This window comes from Stenella coeruleoalba (assembly GCF_951394435.1).
Source record: "Stenella coeruleoalba genome assembly, chromosome: 6".
Lineage (NCBI taxonomy): Eukaryota > Metazoa > Chordata > Mammalia > Artiodactyla > Delphinidae > Stenella > Stenella coeruleoalba.
Window position 1 is genome coordinate 40,826,931 of NC_137151.1, and position 20,503 is coordinate 40,847,433.

Below are 20,503 nucleotides of genomic sequence, written 5' to 3' on the forward strand. Positions count from 1 at the left end.
GATCAATCTAGTTGGAGAGATAAGATACAGACACACTAAGAAAAGATAACCAGGAATGAAAGGCAGCATATAAGAATTACAAAATCAGAAGTACAAAGTAGAAAGGTAAATACAATGGACTTTGGAAAACAGCTGCTGTTATAAAGGAAAGTGTCAGAGTTAACATTTCAGTTAAACCTCAAAATATATCTTATATTTATAACAATAGAGAGATTGCAGATTCTTTCAGTTTGAAAAATGTAATAAATATATAAAATCATACTTGATCTACTTCTTCAGGGTAATGAAAATAATCTGGTTACAGTGTAGCAAGAATTTTTAACAAAAAGATGATATGGAATTTTAGAAAGAAAAAAAGTTTGTCAAATTTCTTACTCTACACAAAGGTAGGCAGCTGACAGATGCTGTCTTGTTTTTGGTGTTTTAAAAATGTAAACTCTTTTAAAAAATCATACTGGCAGATATACATATGTATATAAAACTTCCAAATTTCTAGGAAGACAGAAGTAAAGAAAGCTTGCTTACTAACAACATGGAAAAGAAATGAAGGGGAGAGGGCAAAGAAATATATTTTAAAAAGGATGATGATTGAAATAAGAACAAATGTACCTATTGCCACAATAAATGTGAATGCATTAAACACTCCAATTAAAATTCATTGATTTGCAGATTGAATTTTTAAATCCAACTACATGTTGTTTATTTAAAATAATTTTGTTCAAAAAGAGTGTTTTAACATCTCTATTTAGCAAATAGTGTACAAGGACCTGAGAATTCATGGGTTAACTAGATATTTATAGTTCTTTCCTTCAAAGAAAAATAAAGAAATATCCCATGATAAAAAATTATAGGCAAATATAACCTAAATATATCAAGGGAAAGAAAATTGATGTCAGAAACAACTGAATTCTAAGGAAAGAGCACACATTTATAAAAAAAAGGATGCAATATACTGATAAAAGTTAGAAAAAATTAATCATTACCCCATATATATCTTTCAGTATAGTTTAAAATGCAAGAACATGTAAAACAATAATCAAAATAGGAGATATTAAAACACGTCAAACAAAGACTTGTAGCTTTGGAAGATTACTGAAGTCACATTTATTTGGTCAAATTTATGAAATGTGGTACAAATCATTTTGATTTTGATGAATGGAAACTCATGTGTCTATAAATAAATATGTCATTTCTCCCCAAATTACCCAAAATATAATACAATCCAAAATTAAATTTCGATTTCTTCATTTGGAACTTGAACAAATGATTTTGATATTAAGTTGGAAAGATAGATACACAAGAAAGCCAAGAGCATGTTTACTAACAAGAGTAAAGGAGAGGATGGTATTTGCACTAGAAAACACTACAGAAAAAATAAAGCTATACAAATTAAAGACTGTATCAATGATGTAGAAATAAACAGAAAGACCAGTTAAACCAAGACCAGTTAAACCAAATAGAAATTCCAGAAGCTGCTTTAAATAGAATATAGCATAGCATACAGGTAGCTTCAATACAATGTACAAGTTATTCAAACAATTTTCTAATTATTGATAGGATTTTTCACATAAATATCAATGCATTCTGTACTTTATGTGGACACATGATTTAAAACATTTCCTGTGTAAAAAAAAAAAAAAAAAAAAAAAAAAAATTGGCACTGCCCACAAGAGTCAGGTACAAAAACTAACCACAATAGAAAGGACTTTGTAGAATGACTTCCAAAGCTGGGTTTAGGAGTTTTTGAAATATATTAAAGGCAGAAAGCAAATTGGACAATCACTGGGATCATATGTGGCCACTGTCCAAAAACTGCATTAAGGGGTGTAAAGAAATTGGTAGGAAGACTAAATTAATGTCTTTGTCCTATGCCATTATTGGGAAGACCTTAAGAATATTCCAACTGTTGGCTACATATGCAACCTGTTGTTCCAATTATCAGTTCAGTCCAAAGATTGCCTGATTGCAGGCATTTTATCAACCTGAAATGTCCCAGAACTTGGGGTACAGAACTGATAAATTTATTTTCAATTTTGGAATTTACTGAATAGAATCAGTAAATAATTGAAGGCAAAGCAAGTAGGTTTTTATATGAGGAATGGCTACCCATTAATGGGCTTCAATATTTGGAAGAACAAATACACATGAAAAATAGGCAAATTAATGTAATTCCTCTCTCAACGTTTCCTTCAAAAGACCCTTAAGTGTTTTGATTCAGAGGCAACTAAAAATGTCACGGCAAGGCTTTAAGAAGGCCTACCTCTCCATCTCCCGGGAGAAACAGACAAAATGATAAAAGTACACATTTGATAAACAATATCATTCTCTGGATCTCGGAGCCTTCCAGAATCAAATTTTCAGATGATATAAAGAGTGTTCAGGGCTTCCCTGGTGGCACAGTGGTTAAGAATCCGCCTGCCAATGCATGGGACACTGGTTTGAGCCCTGGTCTGCGAAGATCCTACATGCCGTGGAGCAATTAAGCCCGTGCGCCACAACTACTGAGCCTGCGCTCTAGAGCCCGCGAGCCACTTACTCCTGAAGTCCGGGAGCCTAGAGCCCGTTCTCTGCAACAAGAGAAGCCACCGCAATGAGAAGCCCGCGCACTGCAAGGAAGAGTAGGCCCGGCTCACCACAACTAGAGAAAGCCTGCGCATAGCAAAAGAGACCCAACGCAACCAAAAATAAATAAATAAAATAAATAAATTTTAAAAAGAGTGTTCAGGTAGTTGAATGCCCACTGTGAAAAGAAACTACAAGAGCAGGGTCTTTAGAACTGTGCAAGTAAACAATAAAGGACAGATCTACATGATTATGGGAAGAACAAAGTCACTGAGCAGAAGAAACAAAGCAAAATTTACAGAATAACGGGCTCTAACATTTTAGTCATGACCCTGAAATTTACCCTGGAAATACCACTAATGATAGCATTGGAGTAGGAGCCAAAAATTTGTTTTGTTTTGTTTTCTTATCATAGATCCAGTGGTATGACAGACAGATAATTTAAACTTTTGATATTCAGTGTTCTTATCTGTGAACTGAGAATAATATCTATTTGATTGAGTTATTGGTATAGTTACAGGAGATAATGAAAATAAAGGCCCATAGTATGGTACTTGATATGTGGCTGAATTCTGGGCCAGAAATATTTCTTGAATCTAAAATCACTAGACACATCAAGATATGGTACCTCTTTAACCACAAATGCCAAAATAGGAGAGTCCTATTAATCCCACATGGAAAAAGATCATTGGACCTCATAAAAATCTATTATCAGCTCAGTGCTGTGTGTCACCTAGAGGGGTGGGATAGGGAGGGTGGGAGGGAGACGCAAGAGGGAGGGGATATGGGGATATACGTATGCATACAGCTGATGCACTTTGTTATACTGCAGAAACTAATACAATATTGTAAAGCAACTACACTCCAATAAAGATGTTAAAAAAAATAGAATATAGCTCTGCCACATTAAAAACAAAAGATATTAATAACTGTCTAGACTGTGGATGGTTTTCAAACATGACTGTACATTACTGGGGAACTTTAAAAAAACTATAGCTGCTAGTGCCCTCAGAGTTTCTAAAACTGTTCCAAGGCGGGCTGCTGTCTGGATGATTCTACTATGTTATCTTCGTAGAGAACATGGAATAAGCGTCGGAAGATACAAGCTCAAATATAATGAAAAAAGGTGGGGGGGTAACACATTTCCAGGTGGGAAAGAAGACACAGGAAGCTGGAAGAATTATGATAAAATTTGGATACTACGGAGAATTCAGAAATAAAATTGCAGGTATCTCTCTTTAAATAAAACATCTATAAGTGGCGGGAGAAGGAAGTGGGAGAGAAAATAACTGACAGCAAATTACTTTATAAAGTGAATTACCTCACGAAAGTCATTGCTCCTAGAAATGGTACACAAAGAGATTCAATGTAAGCTTATGTCTGCTTGATTTAAATTACACCATCATATGTTCTAGGGAAATGCAAAGCATTTTTATTTAGCACATCCCGCATTAATGGTCTCTAATAAATGAGGTCTGGTAGGACAGCCTAGGTGACTATCACCATGTCAGTCCATAGCGTTTGAGGAAGATGCCCTTGACAATGATTTCTGGTTCTGAGAACAGCACCAGAGAATGGTTATGGGCAGCGTTTACCTCACTGTGCTCTTGTAGAGATTATCTTCTGGCTTGAGGAGGTTGCTACTGTTTATAGAGCCTGAAGTTCAGGTGCCTCTGCCTGTAGGAATCCTGGTAAGCCAGAATTTTGTTTTAAAAACCTGGGTTTTTTGTTTTGTTTTGTTTTCTTTTTCAATGTACTGAGCTAGAGTGTTCACTGCTGCTATTTTCCACCATGCTCACGGCTGTGCCACCTTATTTGAAATTATACTTCAGAGTTCCCTTGACATGTTCTGTTTTGTACTTTTTGCTCACAGTTGATCCCCTTCAGTTTCACACACAAAACCTGTTAAGGAAGTTGCTCAGCTACCACTTCTCTCCTGCACATGTCCAGTCCAAGCGAATGACATTGAGGTGAGTACCACGTCAGTGCTAACAGACTGCGTGGGGCCCAAGGTTCTTCTGGGAAACGCAACATCCATGTCTCCAACTTAGAGGAGGCAAGATGCAAAAGCATTTAGAGACACAAGTCATTTTAGAACTAGAAGGGTCCCTAGGGACTTTCTCTTGGAACACTTCATTTTACCAAGAAGAAATATAAATATCCAAGACTTTACAGGAAGTTTCCAAGTTTATATAGCTAGTTAGTAACAGAACTGACACAAGAATCTAGATGCTGTGCCAATACTCCAATCCAACATCACATTACTGTTACACCACATTACTTCCCCACTGGTAAATGCATGTAAGAGACAATGAAAGAAAGTTGTTCCAGTAAAATGTCCTTCTTATTGAGCATTAAATATCTATTAGTGAGGGCACTGTCCAAACACCAGTTTTCAATAATAGCTTGACGTTTTCAAGAGAACTTCCTACACATAAGAATGTGTGGCAGGTTGACTGACAGGGTTATTACAGCACTGAGACATCCCTAACAAGAACTAGATTTAAATAGAGTATATGGCAATTATGATGTGTCAGTGGCTAATGAGGCATTCTCTATTCTAAATCAATTCTAGGAGCACTAGGAACACTGATAAAGCTATATGTTATAGGAGCTATATGTTCTAGGATCTAGGAACACTAGGAACACTGATAAAGCTATATGTTCACACTAAATCTGATAAAACCTATTCTGTACTTGTCATGATTATGCTGGTAAAATATCTATTTTACCACAACTATAGATTTTTCAGTGAAATCCCAATTTGATTAGGCCTCACGGGTCAATCTCTGGACCAACAGAGTAAATCAGTCTTATCCAATCTGTGGTCTGCCCTATACAATTTTCTGGCGAAGAAAAGCCTTCAAAAATATCGGCAATAATCAATATGGCTTCAAGGAAAGATTAGAGCAGTGACACCAGTGTGACTTTAGCTGTCATATAATTCTGATATCATAAAGGGATTTGTTCCCACAGTGTCAGTCTAATGGATCTATCAGAATTTCCAAAACTGTTCATGATTTTACAACCTTATATTCAGTTCTCAACTCTTGTCCATCTGACTTATATCCCTACCAAACCACAGAAATTGCTCTCATTGAAGTCACCAATATCCTTCTATTTTTCAAACCCAAATAGCACGTTATATTCAATCTCTCTGTAACATTTAAGATTTTTGATCCTTTAGTTTTTGAAATTCTTTCCTTCCTTGGCATCTGTAAAACTCTTTCTTCATTATTTTCTTACATCAGTAACGGCTTCTTTCTCCCTAAGTTCCCTTCCTTCTTCCAGCATTTACAGCTTCCCAGAAGGTCATACTCAAACTTTTTTTTTTTCTTTCCCTTTTTACTCTAATTATGTCCCCTAGTTTACTGTTAATATTCACACATCTATGGGCTTGCATATCCCTGATGGTTTCCATAATAGTCTAAATATTGTCTAAGTATCTCTATCTCTCTCTGTAATATATATTCCTATCAACATCTTTAAGACAGAAATTTTTTCTAAGCTAATCACTTCATCTCCTATCCTTTGTTTCCCACATTTCCTATCAAGGAGAATGCCATTTATGCAATCCCCAAGCCAGAGATCTAGAAACCATCTTATATTTCTCTCTATCCTTTAACTCACGTTGAATGGATTAAATGGATAATCAAGGTTTGTTAATTCTGTCATAAATATACTTTGTATACATCCTTTGCACTTACACCTACTGTTTCTACCTTATTTCAAGTACTCATCATTGTTCACGTAAATCCTAAAATAGCATCTTACCTATTTCTTTTTCCAGGCTAGTCCTTTCAAACTGGTCTTCTGTATTACTGCCAGTTTGATCTTTCATTTCATCTGAGTGAGATGCCCAAGTTCAATACCCATTTTCATTATTTAGTCACGGTGTGATCTAAAGAAGTCACTTACATCCTCTTGACCTCACTTGCCTCATTTGCAAATGAGAATAATAGAATCTACTGGAATTATTGATAAATATATTCCTTGACTTCCAAAGCCAGGAAGAAATTTAGGGTTCATATAATTTATCCTATAAATCTATAGATAAGGAAAGAGTAAAACACCCTTTTGTTTGCCCAAGGTCATAGGATGATGATTTAACATAAAAAAAGAAATGCATTGGTGATCTCCTGGCTTTCATCCAGTGTCATTTCAATGTACTGGTAGACCTTTAAATGGTGTCATATACAATGTATCATGTTATTAAAAATGTATTGAAGAGGATATTCTCAATACCCCATGATAAAATGTTATAAGTATTAATTTTGGAACAATATATGTATTACAAATTATTGAATAAAAAATTATTTGAATTAATCACACTAAGCTGACAGCTACATCTTAGTCTAGCAACCTTTAGTCTCACTGTTGTTTAGTTTTGGCCCAATGGACACCAGAATTTTATATATATATATATTTTTTGTTTGTTTGTTTGTTTGTTTGTTTTTGGCCAGGGTACTGGGTAAAAACAAATACTGGACAATGACTTCTGCCTAATGAATGGAGCATGCCTGAGGCATGCAGGGAGAGGATCTAGGAATGCATGAACCTGCATCACCCTGCCACTGGCTGGTTTGGAGTAAGATGCACTTTCTCCCTATGTTCCCAAGGCTAGAACAAACAAGGCCATTGGACCACACACCATGTTCAGGGTATATTGTATGTTATATGCTAGAGATAATCAACCTTCATTGCATTTACAAACAAACCAAACCCCCCACCAGGAGGGAATAGATTGAAGAAAAGTGCAGATACAATAAGTAATTCACTTGAAATTCTCACTGAATTTCCCTTCCTTCTTGAGTACTGTTTCTTTATGCTCTCTTCTCCCAGTACATATGCATTTCTTACTGTATTACTTTAAGCCAGAACTGGTGGAATATACTGCTTGACTTCACAGACTCAAAGTGGAAATTAAACTTCAAATATCACGAAGGTTAGAAAAGACGTTAAAATTCCTCCTGCTCCTCCTCACCATCGTCATCACCATCACCATCATCATCGTCAATAATATTTACTGAATACTTAGTATGTGCCTGACTCTGAGCTAAGTGCTTTACATGCATTTACATAAACAGCCTTTTTGGTAGTTATTATGCATATATCCATTTTAAAAAGAAAGAAACCTATGCCAGGTCAGGTATATTGCATGTGGACTTGCAGTTCAAACTATTTTTTCTCTTTCATTGCTTTGGAAGTCAACCATTACATTTTTATTATCGTTGTGAAAAAATTATGGAACTTCCATAGAAAGCATGAAAAGAGGAGGGAAAAGAAGCAAAGTAAAACCTTGGTTAGTAGTAAACACAGAGTAAAATTGTAGAAATGAATTTGAATGTTGAATAATCACTCAAATTCTAATCTATTATGCTCACCTAATAAAGGCTAGAGACTACATACCAATTTTATCATATACTATTTAGAAATGAAATGTTATACTGGAAAAAAGTTATACTAGAAGATACTAATTAGAAAACATCTGGGTTGTGATATTAGTATCAGATAAAATGGAAACTAAGGCAAAACACATTTAACAGGAAAAGCAAAAGTACATTAACTGAGGATAAAAGAAGTAATAACCCCTTAAGAATGTAAAGCAGTATTATAATTTCATATCACTTACAACACAGCCTCATAATATTTAAAGTAAATATAATAGAAATATAAAAATCAACATATCTAAAATACACCCATTTAGATACTGATAGATGAGATAGATTAAAAATGATCAAGGTGATAGAAGATGTGAATAATACTAAAAATAAGCTTGATCTAATAAGTACATATAAAAGCTTGTATCCATTTAAATAGAAGAAATTTTGTTTTAAACAAGCATAATTTATAAAAACTGAATAGGACATAAAGCATTTCATAATAAAGTACATGTTCTTTTATCTCAATGAAACAAAATTAGTAGTTAACTCCACCTACTAGAACATGTTTAGAACCTTAAAAAAAAAAAGATATATTTGCAATATACATAAAATAAGGATCCTTATCCAGAATATATCAAAATCCTAAAACTCTTTCTTTTTCAGTTTTATTGAGGTATAACTGACAAATAAAACTGTAAGATATCAACTTGGACAACATAATTTGATATACACATACATTGTGAAAGGATTCCCCCACAGCCATCACCTCTCATGTTCACCTTTTACATTTTTTTTTGGTGAGAGCATTTAAGTTCTATTCTCTTAGCAAGTTTCAATTACACAATACAGTGTTAACACTATAGTGACCATGTAATACATTAGATCCTCAAGTCTTATTCATCTCATAACTGAATTTTACCAACCTCTCTCTACTTCCTCTACCCCTAAGCCTTTGGCAACCACTTTTCTACTCACTGTTTCTAGAAGTTCAACTTTCTTTTTTTTTTTCCTTAGACCACATGTAAGTGATACCATGCAGTATTTGTCCTTCTCTGTCTGACTTATTTATTTAGCAGAATGCCTTCATCCATGTTGTCATAAATGACAGGATTTCCTTCTTTTGTAAGGCTGAATAATATTCCATTGTATACATACAGTACATTTTCTTGACCCATTAATCCATTTATGGACTCTTTTGTTGTTTCCATACTCTGGCTATTGTGAATAATGCTGCAGTGAACACGGGAGTACAGATATCACTTTGAGGTAATGACTGTATCTCTACCCAGAGGCAGGATTGCTGGATCAAATGGTAGCTCTATAATTTTAATTTCTTGAAGAACCTCCATACTGCTTTCCATAATAGCTGTACCACTTTACATTTCTGCCAACAGTGTACAAGGGTTCCCTTTTTTCCTTATCTTTGCTAGAATTTATCATCTCTGGTCTTTTTGATAATAGCCATCCTATCAGTTGTGAAGTGGGGAAAGTGTAAACTCTAGAGAGTATATACAAAATGGTTATGTTCGTACATATAAACACTGAAAAAAATGGGAAAATAAAACTATATGGGGCTTCCCTGGTGGCGCAGTGGTTGAGAGTCCGCCTGCCGATGCAGGGGACGTGGGTTCGTGCCCCAGTCTGGGAGGATCCCACACGCCGCGGAGCGGCTGGGCCCGTGAGCCATGGCCGCTGAGCCTGCGCGTCCGGAGCCTGTGCTCCGCAACGGGAGAGGCCACAACAGTGAGAGGCCCGCGTACCGCAAAAAAGAAAAAAAAAAAAAAACTATATGCAGGGCTTCCCTGATGGTGCAGTGGTTAAGAATCTGCCTGCCAACGCAGGGGACATGGGTTCGAGCCCTGGTCCAGGAAGACCTCACATGCCATGGAGCAACTGGGCCCGAGCACCACAACTACTGAGCCTGTGCTCTAGAGCCCATGTGCCTAGAGCCCACGCACCTGGACCCCATGCTCCGCAACAGGAAAAGCCACCGCAATGAGAGGCCCGCACACCGCAACCAAGAGTAGCTCCTGCTCGCTGCAACTAGAGAAAGGACTCAATGCAGACAAAAATAAATAAAACAACAACAACAACAGGAAACTATATGCAACAATATTTTTAAATGGACTGGATGGGTATACATTGGCTCTATATTAATTATTACTTCAGAGAAAGAAAGAAAAGGCATTATATTAATTATAAAAAATTAATGCAAAAAGGACAAATTAATACTGTCAAATCAAAGTGTTGGTTACATGACTGTTTATCATAAACTCCTCATTTTCAGTCTTCCCCATTTTTGTTCACCTGTGTTTATTTTTTCAAATTAAAAAATTTAAACTGAAAACCTACTTACATACATCTTATCTGTCCATAATTTCTACCTCTCATTTTTTGTTTTTCTATTTTTCCCGAAAAGGAAAAGTCACATATGAATGCAGGGATCAACAGTAGATCAGTTCACCTCCCTAAACCTTGAGGGATTAGATAAGATGATTTTTTTTTTAGGTCCTTCCTAGCAATATGATTCTCTGAAATCCTACAGGAAGCCTCACATTTCTTTCATTACAAGGAGAGCCTCTCTCAAACAATTAATAATAGCTTCTTTCCTCATGGTAAGTTGCTTTATTTTTATTATCTTCATATAATACCTGACCCATCTGTGAATGCCAAATACTGCTGTGAAAATGAAAAGACCCTTCTAAGTGCTTAGCATCCTTATAGGATTCATGGATGTGGAGGTGTTTAAATATTACCAGAATTGCACTGGAATAAATAACATCACCTTGACTGTCTTTAGAAAGCAGAACTGGTTTGTCAGCACTCTAGGAAAGTATTTGAGTGAAAGGAAGTTTAAAGATAAAGAAAAACTTGGGGAACAACTGCTCAACAAATTATAGAAAAAAATCCCAGACAAACGAAAGAAGATAAAAGAAAAACAAACAGACAGACAAACAAACCCCAAATTAGCTCTTTATTCATGAACCTGGAGGGGAGGAGACTAATTTTTCTCATTTTATGACATAAAATAATTGCATGAGTAAAAGTTTTGGATGGAGAATAATCACATGGGAAAAGAATCAGCTAGTGTTAATAATTCTTTCTCCTTGAGAGACAGTATCGCATGGTGATCAAGAGAGAGCAGGTTTTCATTGCACAGGAGCATGAAGGAGGCTGTGGGACGCTGGAAATATTTGATATCTTGACTCAAGAATTAATTATAATGTGTTTTCCTTATAAAAATTATGTAAATTATAGTTATGTCCTATGAGCTATTCTACATAAAATCTTAAGCAGATATGCCTAAATGTCTATCTATCTATCTATCATATGCATAATACATAGTAAGTTCTCAGTAAATTAAGTATAATATTTTGAAATATATATTGAGAGAAGCATGAAGGGGCATGGGGCTTAATGTGGCTTGGGTTCACTGCTACCTCTAGGGGGCAGTGCCTCTGATGCATTAGGACAACAATGGTGATGAAGCTGGAGGAGGGGATGTTTGCGCCCTGGGGAAACTCACCTAATGCTGGGTCACAGGAAACTGGTTAAGTGCTTTCTTGGAGCTTCATAGAGAGGAGAATATTTAGCACTGACCTCCCTGAGTGGTGCTGGAGCAGACAGGAGCAGAGACAGTCCATGATACTGGATTGGACATACATAGGAGCACAGGAAACAGCTCCTGGAGACACCACACCCAGATATATCTGCGAGGACTTGCAGTTGAGTGTGAGACCAGACAGGCAGGCAATGCAAGTGCATGGAAGAGACAGGTTATTTAAGTCTAAAATGCAATATGTGATTTTATAATGAAACTGTATGTCTGAATAGGAAATTTTCTTCAATAAGGTAAGTCTGCTTTTCAAAACAAAGCTCTCACTGAAATATTTTAGATACATATTGGTATTCCTTGCTCTGAAAGTAATTTAAGCTGTTTTAATGACCCAAGAAGCCTCATTATAAAATAATATTTACTTTATTTTAATATTTTCATTCTCATAGGAAATACTGTACTAGTGGCATGTCCTTTATACTAAATGGTCTAAGATAATCCAGATATGTGAGACTTTGTAATTTTTGAACATTTTTTCTCTATTATCTGGCAGTGCTTATCACTTATTCCTTCCTTTGAACCATGCCTCTACTACATCTTTCTTTTTCTTCTCCCCCTCCTCTGTATGTATATCTAATTAGGTTGTCTGAATTTTCTAGTCTGCTTTGGGGTGTGAAATCAAATATATCAGACATTTATTTTAATTGTCTCAATCATAAAAAGAAGAAACTCAATAAGGGGCAAATGGCTTGTTTTTAAATAATAATAGTAAAAATTACAGCTAGAATTTATTGAGCACTTATTAAGTGCCAGGAACTGTTCCAAGTTCTTTACATGTATTTTCTCACTTAATCTCATAATAACCCTTTTAAGTAGGTACTCTTTTCATTCTCATTTTACAGATGATGAGATTGAAGCACTTCTAGGTCAAAATTAAACATATGATACATGGTAGGTCCACATTTCAAACTTGAACATGTTATCAAATTAGATACAAGGCCCCCGTCTTGGGGCCCTAGCTGAACTGAAGCACCCCTGGCTTGGTCAGGGAGCTCTTTCCCACTCAGGTTCACATTGCCAATAACAGAAACAAGTTTGATGCCAGCAAGACAGGCTTTTACTCAAGGCCAGAGAATGGAGAAGGGGAGCACATGCCAAAAGACACCTTCTCTCCAAAAGGGAGGGAGTAAGGGAATTTTAAGGGTTAGGAGGCAGACAGGTTATCAGGGCTCTAGGCTTTGCACACGGCACAAATTGTGCCTAGCAGAGTACAAACTCCCCCTTTGGGCAGCATTCTTAGCATGGTAAAGAAGCAGAAGTAACTTTTGGATACCACCAGGTTTCATCTGGGTAGGCAAGGTCAAGTGGTCAAGTCAGAGTCGGTTCAGGGTGGTTGACCAGTATATATCTCTCAAAGCATAATCTCTCAAAGTCCAGCTGCAAAGCATCTCTGACAAGTATCAGGTATGTTTGAAACAAACAGAGATAAATCAGAACAAGGAAAGTCTACTTGTTCACTTTACTCTACTTTGCCCACCATCTTGGATCTAGCTGATTCATTCTGGTTTTATCTCAGGACTTTGTGGCATCCTGTTGATAAAACACAACTAGCCTGTATGGTCAAAAAAAAAAAACCCAAAAAAACCCCCAAACAAAAAACAAAAACAAACAAACGAAACAAAACAAAAGCAGAAATAGAGACACAGACGTAGAGAACAAATGTATGGATACAAAGAGGGGAGAGAGGGGAGGAATTGGGAGATTGGGATTGACATGTATAGACTACTGATACTATGTATAAAATAGATAACTAATGAGACCCTACTGTATAGCACAGGGAACTCTACTCAGTGCTCTGTGGTGACCTAAATGGGGAGGAAATCCAAAAAAGAGGGGATATATGATAACGTATAGCTGATTCATTTTGCTGTATAGTAGAAACTAACACAACATTGTAAAGCAACTATACTCCAATAAAAATTAAAAAAAAAAAAAAAAAACAGAAAAATCCAGTTTCTGTGCCTGGGGCCTGGGCTGCATAGCATGGGTGACAAACAGTCTGGCCCAGTGCCTGGAATACATTTTTTTCCTTCTATAAATAAAATGTGGGAGCTTAGTAGAGCATCTCCCAATGGTTTAACTATGAGGACATTTTTCTGAAATAAAAAAGATATAGTTGATAAGAACTGCATTTATGAATCTTTAAGAAAAAATATACAACTGTAATATAAAGACTCAAAGGCTATAATCAGTCAACCTCTCTAGAAAGAGGCATTACTGAACTATAACAGCCCAAATCCCCAGTTCAAGATTGTCTTATTGTATTCAATGGTTGAACTCTACATTGCCAAAGGCACACACCTCAGGCTTATTCTGTTTGTTTTAATGGAGGACTGGCAAGCCCTCTTCCCACTGGAGTGAGACAGCAGGTCTGACTGGTGTACCTAAACTCAGTTATAGAGATAAGGTAAGTTTTCCACCATCAGAAGCATTTTGATTGCTGTTTAATTTCACTAGTATGTTCTTTTGAGATAAAGATCTGCTGTCCTTTCTTTTTTTTTTGCGGTATGTGGACCTCTCACTGCTGTGGCCTCTCCCGTTGCAGAGCACAGGCTCCGGATGTGCAGGCCCAGAGGCCATGGCCCACGGGCCCAGCCGCTCCGTGGCATGTGGGATCCTCCTGGACCAGGGCACGAACCCGTGTCTCCTGCATCAGCAGGCGGACTCTCAACCACTGTGCCACCAGGGAAGCCCTGCTGTCCTTTTTAATACCAGATGATGATGGAACCTCCAGAAACGATAGGTGCTACTTTATAATGCTATTTAAGCAAAACTAATTTTAGACTCCTCTTTGACCCCCAGAGACATAATATTTTTCATTTCTATACCCAGCGACACATTCTGATTTGTTACTAATGCCTGAAATGACAACTCAAGAATCTTATGTATCAACGAGTGAGTATGAACCAGTGATTCTAAGACTTTGTGTATATAGTTGATTTTAAAACCCTGCAAGATTATTGCATAAGTTAGATTTCTTAAGATACTAAAGATCAATTATAAACTGTAAACACTTGAAAACAATTCATTTTGTTCTAAGTGGGATACAAAATGCAAGATTAATCCTAGTTATCTAAAAAGATATTTATTTATACTACACTTTCTCTCTTGCAGCTATCTAAATATGAATTTTAAATACCTGAAGTAGGGCTTCCCTGGTGGCACAGTGGTTGAGAGTCCGCCTGCCGATGCAGGGGACACGGGTTCGTGCCCCGGTCCAGGAAGATCCCACATGCCACGGAGCGGCTGGGCCCGTGAGCCATGGCCACTGAGCCTGCGCGTCCAGAGACTGTGCTCTGCAACGGGAGAGGCCACAACAGTGAGAGGCCCATGTACTGCAAAAAAAAAAAAAAAAAAAAAAAAACTGAAGTAAAGAGACACTAAGAAGACAATTTAATAGCATCTATTCTATTCAAAGAACTATGTTAATAGAAAATAGAGTGATATTGATAATTAGCTTGGGCAATTCACTTACTTCTTGTATTCCATAATTTTATTGTAGATTTATCTTCCCACATGCTTCCATAAAATGTGGACTATGAAGATTTTTTTTAAAAAACCTATATACGTACTTACATTTTCAGATCACAAAACTATTTGTTTTAGAACTATCTTTAAGGTCAGTGTGTCTCCTGTTTTACTTGAAGTACACAATTTGAAATAATTCTAAGAAGGTTTGAAAGCCCATCAAAATTTGTAAGACTCTTGAATAATTTTAAAAAGCTTTACTTGTTCAAGTACTAACAGTCACTCCCACAGAAGATCCATTAGTGAAGATGCCACTGAATGTAGGAAACACCTTCAATTACATCCAACTTAATATGTGATCTGGAGATAAAACATAAACGATTTTTAATTTAAAAAATAAAAGGAAGGGGGCTTCCCTGGTGGCACAGTGGTTGAGAGTCCGCCTGCCAATGCAGGGGACATGGGTTCATGCCCAGGTCCGGGAAGATCCCACATGCTGTGGAACAGCTAGGCCCGAGAGCCATGGCCGCTAAGCCTGCGCATCCGGATCCTGTTGTCCGCAATGGGAGAGGCCACAACAGTGGGAGGCCCGTGTACCATAAAAAAAAAAAAAAAAAAAAAAAAAAAAAATCCATAAAAAAAAGAGTGGCCCCTGCTTGCCACAACTAGAGAAAGCCCTCGCACAGAAACAAAGACTCAACACAGCCAAAAATAAATAAACAAATGTGGGGTTTAAAAATAATAAATAAATAAATAAATAAAAGGAAGGAAGACTATAGCAAACACGTCCCTGACTCAAAGTCTAAGTCAATATTATGGGATTTTCAAATGGAAAATAATAGGGCTGATTATCTGTTTTCCCTCAGCAAACGAGGTTAGATAATATCTTGCAAATAAGAAGCTTATGTTTTTTTAACATCCTTATTGGAGTATAATTGCTTTACATTGTTGTGTTAGTTGCTGCTGTATAAAAAAGTTAATCAACTATACATATACATATATCCCCATATCCCCTTCCTCTTGCGTTTCCCTCCCACCCTCCCTATCCCACCCCTTTAGGGGGTCACAAAGCACCGAGCTGATCTATGTGGCTGCTTCCCATTAGCTATCAGTTTTACATTTGGTAGTGTATATATATCAATGCCACTCTCTCACTTGGTCTCGGCTTACCCTTCCCCCTCCCCGTGTCCTCAACTCCATTCTCTACGACTGCGTCTTTACTCCTGTCCTACCTCTGGGCTCCTCAGAACCATTTTTTTTTTCTTTATTAGACTCCATATACATGTGTTAGCATATGGTATTTGTTTTTCTCTTACTGACTTACTTCACTCTGTATGACAGTCTCTAGGTCCATCCACCTCACTACAAATAACTCAATTTTGTTTCTTTTTATGGCTAATATTCCATTGTATATATGTGCCACATCGTCTCTATCCATTGATCTGTCAATGGACACTTAGGTTGCTTCCATGTCCTGGCTATTGTAAATAGAGCTTCAATGAACATTTTGGTACATGATTCTTTTTGAATTATGTTTTTCTCAGGGTATATGCCCAGTAGTGAGAGTGCTGGGTCGTATGGTAGTTCTATTTTTAGTTTTTTAAGAAACCTCCATACTGTTCTCCATAGTGGCTGTATCAATTTACATTCCCACCAACAGTGCAAGAGGGTTCCCTTTTCTCCTCACCCTCTCCAACATTTATTGTTTGTAGATTTTTTGATTATGGCCATTCTGACCCGTGTGAGGTGATACCTCATTGCAGTTTTGATTTGCATTTCTCTAATGATTAGTGGTGTTGAGCATCCCCTCATGTGTTTGTTGGCAATCTGTATATCTTCTTTGGAGAAATGTCTATTTAGGTCTTCTGCCCATTTTTGGATTGAGTTGTTTTTTTGTTATTGAGCTGCATGAGCTGCTGGTATATTTTGGAGATTAATCCTTTGTCAGTTGCTTCCTTACCAAATATTTTCTCCCACTCTGAGGGTTGTCTTTTCATCTTGTTTATAGTTTCTTTGCTGTGCAAAAGCTTTTAAGTTTCATTAGGTCCCATTTGTTTATTTTTGTTTTTATTTCCATTTCTCTAGGAGGTGGGTCAAAAAGGACCTTGCTGTGATTTATGTCATAGAGTGTTCTGCCTATGTTTTCCTCTAAGAGTTTTATAGCGTCTGGCCTTACATTTAATCCATTTTGAGTTTCTTTTTGTGTATGGTGTTAGGGAGTGCTCTAATTTCATTCTTCTACATGTAGCTGTCAGGTCTTCCCAGCACCACTTATTGAAGAGGCTGTCTTTTCTCCATTGTATACTCTTGTCTCCTTTATCAAAGAAAAGGTGACCATATGTGCATGGGTTTATCTCTTGGCTTTCTATCCTGTTCCATTGATCTATATTTTTGTTTTTGTACCAGTACCATACTGTCTTGATTACTGTAGCTTTGTAGTTAAGTCTGAAAACAGGGAGCCTGATGCCTCCAGCTCCGTTTTTCTTTAACAAGATTGCTTTGGGGGCTTCCCTGGTGGCGCAGTGGTTGAGAGTCTGCCTGCTGATGCAGGGGACATGGGTTCGTGCCCCAGTCCGGGAAGATCCCACATGCCACAGAGCAGCTAGGCCTGTGAGCCGTAGCCGCTGAGCCTGTGCGTCCAGAGCCTGTGCTCTACAGCGGGAGAGGCCACAACAGTGAGAGGCCCGCATACTGCAAAAAATAAAAATAAAAAAATAATAAAGCTTGTGTTTCCTTATTTATTAAAAAAAAAAAAAAGATTGCTTTGGCTATTCGGGGTCTTTTGTGTTTCCATACAAATTGTGAAAATTTTTGTTCTAGTTCTGTGAAAAATGCCATTGATGTTTGATAGGGATTGCACTGAATCTGTAGATTGCTTTGGGTAGTAGAGTCATGTTCACAATGTTGATTCTTTCAATACAAGAACATGGAATATCTCTCCATCTGTTTGTATCATCTTTAATTTCTTTCACCAGTATCTTATAGTTTTCTGAGCACAGGTCTTTTACCTCATTAGGTAGGATTATTCTTGGTATTTTATTCTTTTTGTTGCAATGGTAAATGGGAGTGTTTCCTTAATTTCTCTTTCAGATTTTTCATCATTAGTGTATAGGAATGCAAGAGATTTCTGTGCATTAATTTTGTATCCTGCTACTTTACCAAATTCATTGATTAGCTCTAGTAGTTTTCTGAGGCATCTTTAGGATTCTCTATGTATAGTATCATGTCATCTGCAAACAGTGAGTTTTACTTCTTTTCCGATTTGGATCCTTTATCTTTTATTCTTCTCCGATTGCTGTGGCTAGGACTTCAAAAACTATGTTGAATAACAGTGGTGAGAATGGGCAACCTTGTCTTATTCCTGATCTTAGTGGAAATGGTTTCAGTTTTTCACCATTGAGAATGATGTTGGCTGTGGGTTTGTCATATGTGGCCTTTATTATGTTGAGGTAAGTTCCCTCTATGCCTACTTTCTGGAGAGTTTTTATCATAAATGGGTGTTGAATTTTGTCGAAAGATTTTTCTGCATCTGTTGAGATGATCATATGGTTTTTCTCCTTCAGTTTGTTAATATGGTGTATCACATTGATTGATTTGCATATATTGAAGAATCCTTCCATTCCTGGGATAAACCCCACTTGGTCATGGTATATGATCCTTTTAATGTGCTGCTGGATTCTGTTTCCTAGTATTTTTTGAGGATTTCTGCATCTATGTTTGTTGATGATATCGGTCTGAAGTTTGTTTTTGTAACATCTTTGGTTTTGGTATCAGGGTGATGGTGGCCTCGTACAATGAGTTTGGGAGTGTTCTACCCTCTGCTATGTTTTGGAAGAGTTCGAGAAGGATCGCTGTTAGCTCTTTTCTAAATGTTTGATAGAATTCACCTGTGAAGCCATCTGGTCCTGGGCTTTTTTTTGATGCAAAATTTTAAATCACAGTCTCATTTTCCATGCTTGTGATTGGTCTGTTTATATTTGCTATTTCTTCCTGGTTCAGTCTCAGAAGGTTGTGCTTTTCTAAGAATTTGTCCATTTCTTCCAGGCTGTCCATTTTATTGGCATATAGTTTCTTGTAGTATTCTCTCATGATCCTTTGTACTTCTGCAGTGTCAGTTGTTACTTCTCCTTTTTCATTTCTAATTCTATTGAGTCTTCTCCCTTTTTTATTGATGAGTCTGGCTAATGGTTTATCAATTTTGTTTATCTTCTCAAAGAACCATTTTTTGTTTTATTGATATTTGCTATTTTTCCCTTCATTTCTTTTTCATTTATTTCTGATCTAATCTTTATGATTTCTTTCCTTCTGCTAACTTTGGGATTTCTTTCTTCTTCTTTCTCTAATCGCTTTAGGTGTAAGGTTAGGTTGTTTATTTGAGATGTTTCTTGTTTCTTGAGGTAGGATTGTATTGCTCTAAACTTCCTTCTTAGAACTGCTTTTGCTGCATCCCATAGGTTTTGGGTTGTCGTGTTTTGTCATTTGTTTCTAGATATGTTTTGATTTCCTCTTTGATTTCTTCAGTGATCTCTTGGTTATTTAGTAGCGTATTGTTTAGCCTCCATGTGTTTGTATTTTTTACAATTTTTTTACTGTAATTGATATCCAGTCTCATGGCATTGTGGTCGGAAAGGATACTTGATATGATTTCAATTTTCTTATATTTACCAAGGCTTGATTTGTGACCCAAGATGTGCTCTATCCTGGAGAATGTTCCATGAGCACTTGAGAAGAAAGTGTATCCTGTTGTTTTTGGATGGAATGTATTATAAATGTCATTTAAGACCATCTTTTTTAATGTATCACTTAAAGCTTGTGTTTCCTTATTTATTTTCATTTTGGATGCTCTGTCCATTGGTGAAAGTGGGGTGTTAAAACCCCCTACTATGATTGTGCTACTGTCGATTTCCCCTTTTATGGCTGTTAGCATTTGCCTTATGTGTTGAGTTGCTCCTATGTTGGGTGCATAAATATTTACAAATGTTATATCTTCTTCCTGGATTGATCCCTTGATCATTATGTAATGTCCTCTTTGTCTCTTGTAGTAGTCTTTATTTTAAAGTCTATTTTGTCTGATATGAGAATTGCTACTCCAGCTCCTTTTGATTTCCATTTGCATGGAATATCTTTTTCCATCTTCTCACTTTCAGTCTGTAGGTGTCCCTAGGTCTGAAGTGGGTGTCCTCTAGACAGCATATATACGGGTCTTGTTTTTGTATCTGTTCAGCCAGTCTATGTCTTTTGGTTGGAGCATTTAATCCATTTACATTTAAGGTAATTATTGATATGTATGTTCCTATTACCATTTTCTTAATTCTTTTTGGTTTGTTATTGTAGATCTCTTACTACTCTTGTGTTTCCTACCTAGATAAGATCCTTTAGCATTTCTTGTAAAGCTGGTTTGGTGCTGCTGAATTCTCTTAACTTTTGCTTGTCTGTAAAGGTTTTAACTTCTCCCTCGAATCTGAATGAGATC

General features: G+C 36.8%; 1 protein-coding gene across 1 annotated transcript in view; it reads right to left on the reverse strand.

Moving 5' to 3' along the window:
- The window catches only part of LRP1B (LDL receptor related protein 1B), a 1,831,517-nt gene that overhangs the window by 1,789,036 nt on the left and 21,978 nt on the right, over positions 1-20,503 (reverse strand). Inside the window, exon 2 of the mRNA XM_079925113.1 lies at positions 14,702-14,897. The gene's annotated coding sequence lies outside the window, so the exon portion shown is untranslated. The remainder of the gene's footprint in view (positions 1-14,701; positions 14,898-20,503) is intronic.